Raw genomic sequence first — 5,037 nt, 5'->3', positions numbered from 1 at the left:
GGGTTTAATTCTCAAAAGATTTTTTTTTAATAATAGGATCAACTACCATTACTATTATAATTGTAAGGTCCCACATCGGTTGGGGAGGGGAACGAAGCATGCTTTATAAGGGTGTGGATACCTCTCCCTAGCATGACTTGTTTTGACGAGTGAGTATAGGAAGTTTTGGCTATCATCCCTATCATCAAAGATAAAATTGTAAGGTCTTATAATCACCTTCTTCAACCTCGTGGTTATTATTTTTATTCCTACTATTTTTGTTATATAACTATATTTTATTGTCATTATTATTTTTTCTACCATCATCAACACTAACAATATTATCAACATCATCATTTTTTTTATTTCTTTTTTTAATGTTATTTTTCTTCTATAAAAGGTCTTTGTACTGCAATTTTTTTATGGGACATTAATTCTAATAATGATCTTTTTCTACTTAATCACTACTAATAAAAAAATTAAAAATAAATTTATTAATAGTTTATGAAAATTTAAAATTCTTACATATTAATTACAAGTAAAAGCTCTCACAAAATCAATTTTTATTATTATTTTATGAATTTTTTAATAAAAGAATCATATTATCTCAAAATAAAAAAATTAAAGGTCAAAATATTCTTGCTTTTAGATAGAGATCACTTTGTCTTTTGTAAGAATTAAATTGAATCTTTATTTTTATATTTATTCTGTGAAAATTTTTGTTAAAAATTAATTATATTTATATTAATTAGTTTAATGTGATTTAATTTTCTACCTTAAATGGAATTATTGTCATAGCAACAACTTTTATGATAAAGATATTGATAATTTTTGGAATATACTTCAAGTAGAACTTATACAAAATTAATTTAAATTAGTTTAATGGTTAATTCACAAATTCGCGTAGATAAATATTAAAAATTCATATTCATGACAGATTAGTATCGAGTCTGCCGAATTGAAAGATATTATTAGAAAAAAAAATAGAAATTATATAGCATCTATAACAAACTTGTAAAAATGTAGTGCATATTTTTTGTTTAAGATTTGATAATTTGTCATCATTCAAACCTATTTTATAATTGGGAGTTGTCCTCATATACTCTTCTACATATATTGCCATTCCTATCACTTGTATGGTCCCAATCAATTTCACGGTTCCTATATATTAATTTGTCTCATTCATCATACTTTTATTTTACGGCCATTATTGTGATGGTATATGTGTGGCCCTGCCAAATTATGAACACAAAAGAAGAACCGATGATTATCGTGGGATTCAGTCATAGCTTGAACATAAATAATAAATTAAAAACAAGAGCAATAGCAATGATTCTTTTTGTTTAATGGGTGATGCACAATTGGTAGCATGCATGTGTTATTGTGGTGCAACAACTAGACATTATCCTCAGTAACCTATATATGATTACAATTAGGACTATATATTGCATATATTATTCCCAACAAATTAAATCTTGTTTATGCACAGTGAAAAGTGCACCAAATAATAACTATATATTTAGATAAATATCTAGCTATCCCCCACAAATATTTTTCATTTGGGATTAATTATCTAAGTGTTACCATTAGAGGTTTAGTCAACAAATCAATAATTATGTTAAAGTATATTCTTTTCAAGTGACTTTATCGTGCTTTAGTTGAAAAACGGGATTAGATTTCAAAGTAAGCTAATGAATAAGAGAGTAGAAATAATGCATCATTATTACGTTCAATGATGGTTAACTTCAAAGACCAATTACCAACTGAATTTCACGAGTGATGAAAAGGAAATTAAAGTTAAGTTAGACAGCTCCAGTAGCAGTATAATGCAACTTTAATTTATTTGAACCAGTTAGTTGAAGGTGATTTTAATGCAAAAATAATAATAGCTAGTCAGCCACTCCTTTTTTCTTTCTTTCTTTGTTTTATTTCCCTCTAATTATTTCGAATGAACAAGGCGGTCTTGAAGGACTACTTGAACCTTTTTTTACCTTGTAAAGTTTAATTACTTCTTTCATGTACTAATAAGCTTTTCCTTTTTCTATTTTTTCTACATTATACATACATTCATAGTATTGGTTCTATTCTTTCCCTCATTAGCTCATTATTTTATTTATTTATTTGTCCAGTTGCAAAATACCAATTGAGTTTCATTCGTATATTAACTGGCATGTGTCTAATCTTGGGGACATAACGGATTATGAGATAAGATAATTTCTCCGAATATACTCTCTCAACTACATTATTGGTGCAAGAAATTAAGAGTGACAATTATCAATTACATGCATATCATGAGAGAAATTTCATATCACTTCCGAAACAAATTAAGACGTTCCCCTGGCAAATTAAACAGTACTGAAAAGGACTCAATTATTCAATTTCATGTCATATAATGCAAAAGTAGATCAATAAGAAATCTAAATGATGAAACATAAAGAAAGCTATGGCAGCTTTGTTTCCTCTTTGTCCATCATCACATTGGGATATGCTGATCACTTTTATCACCATCGTCTAATCATGCACTATATACTATATAGTGCGCTTTCACTGTGAACTTGGTGCTGACCCTATAAATATCCCACATTTGAAGCTGCTTCTACTAATTTAAATAATGGATAAGAAGACTTCAATTAATTAGTTTACCGATATTTTATTAATTAATTAATTAACTTTCATCAACTATAGTGTGACAATATTGCATCATCATTCCTTTGCGGATGCTATTATTGTTTGTTGTCTAGTGGAGAAGATTATTAATAAATAAATTCTGATCACTATATAAGTGAGTTTTCCTAATTTGTATTATTTGTATCTAAGAAATCATTGTCATCCATCCATTTGCTGTGGCTAATTATGTCCCCAAACCTCACATTACAAAAAGTGCAAAATTAAATTGCCCCAAATGACATCATCGTCATCATAGTGCTCTTAATTGGATACAGATCCGATCCTAAGCAATTTTGATTTTTGAAAAGCAAAAAAGTCTCTCAAGTATTAGAAGAGGAAAAAAAAGGGTCATTTTTATTTAACAGCATAAATTCCCTCCCTTTTATGCAGTTCTATATTAAAGTGCCAAAACATTGAGCATTTAAAAAGAAAATTCGTTTTTGATTTTTAACCTTTTTTTTTTTTCACATTATTAAGAAATTCCCTGTGGCTTCTTGGGAGATGAAAGAATCTGTCCCAAACCAAGGACCCACGTACCCTACACTAACATATAGTAGCATCGTCCATTACACGAAACTTTTTGAAAGAAAATGTCGTGTATATTAGTTTAATATCTCATTTTTAGATAAACAAAATAAAAATGGTGTCTGTCATCGTATTCTATGTATCTATTATTATTCATCACTAGTGTTACTACAATTTATTGTTGCTTGTATTTAGAAACAGTTATATTATTATTATGTATAGAGAAAGTCTAGAGAGTCAGCATTTTTATTAAATTCTGGCCCGCACTTAACTAGCAAAAAAAAAAAATGAGTGGTTCTCTACTATTAGATAAAATCTCACACTATTAAAAATATTATTAATGACTAATTGATGACTACAATCATAAAATCTNTAAATAGTTGGTCCCAAAATCATTCACATACATAAACACCTCAACAAGTAATATAATATAGCTTTAATATATAGTTTTCTTCTAAACAACAACATAATACACTAAGAACAGGAGTAAAATTACAACAATAACACATATTTTTACTTTCTATTAACTATCTTAATAAAAAAGAAATGAAAATTCTCAACACATAATTCCAGATTATTTTTGAACTTCACTTGAATGATTTTTTTGATAATATAACTTTACTTAAATGATATTATTAGGCTGCATTTGTTTATAAAAATAGGACATTAAAATAAAAATACAAAGACACAAAATTATATTTGTAGATAAAACATGAACAAAGACATTATGTCCAAAAACACTAAATTAGTATATTTTGTGTTTATCCTAACAGAAAGGATATTGAGACACTAACGAGGGACACAATTTATTTTTTATTTTTTTTATTATTCTTATTAATTTTTCATAATTACACTTTTTATTATTGTATTTTTTTCCTAAATTTTTTAAATAAAAAAAATAATAATAAATTAGACTTTTATAAATTGTTCTAATTTATCATCAAACAAAATATAAAAACACTAATTTTTATGTCTTTATCATTTATGTCTTATTTTTAGCGTCTTGTCTTATCTTGTTCTCAGAATCAAACGCAGCTTTAGATGCATATTTGTAGATTTAAATCGGTATTACTAGAGAAACAAAAGAAAGTTAGAACTTACATTTTTTTAACATTTATTAATTATCGTAATAATTAATAAATATTAAATAAAACAAATTCCGACTATTTTAACTAATTCTTTTTGTTACCAAATATTTTTAATTTAAATATACTAATTTCCTTAATTATTAAGTCATTCCTAATCAACTCCAACTAATTATTTTACTACTTGATTATGATTAGTATACCAACATAAAATGACATAATACTTATTGTGATAAATTCTACCCATAAATTTTGACTATTGTTTTTGTAATTTGATCAATTTAAAGATATTACCAATATATAATGACATAATTATAATAAAATCTGAAAAATGTTATATTATCATCATAATTTATTATTTTTTGTCATCATTTTTAGTTATTAATCTAAATTTTTTAATCTNTCAAATATAAAATAGCTAAATAATTATTTTTTTACATAAGAATATATAAAAAAAATTATAAAATACTGAATATGTATTTTTTATAATAATTAATTAATAACTGATTTTTTTTCGTCTAATTATTTGTGATCAAATTGTGTTTGTCTACACTTACGGCGGCGAGGGGTGAGTGATCAAAGATTCCAAGTTACACAACAACTTACAACAAGAAAACAGGGTCAAGTCCGTGACCCATTTCACAAAGTAAAGAACCAACGCTTACCATCGGATTATGTTCGTGTAGTAAGTTTATTAGTCTGTTTAATTAATCAAATAAAAATTTAAATTTAGTTGTGTTTATATAATAATTAATTAGTTAATAATAAATTTTCAAATAGA

Source organism: Arachis ipaensis, chromosome B10 (assembly GCF_000816755.2).
Source record: "Arachis ipaensis cultivar K30076 chromosome B10, Araip1.1, whole genome shotgun sequence".
In the NCBI taxonomy this organism is placed as follows: Eukaryota; Viridiplantae; Streptophyta; class Magnoliopsida; order Fabales; family Fabaceae; genus Arachis; species Arachis ipaensis.
Note: the sequence above shows the minus strand (reverse complement) of the source record.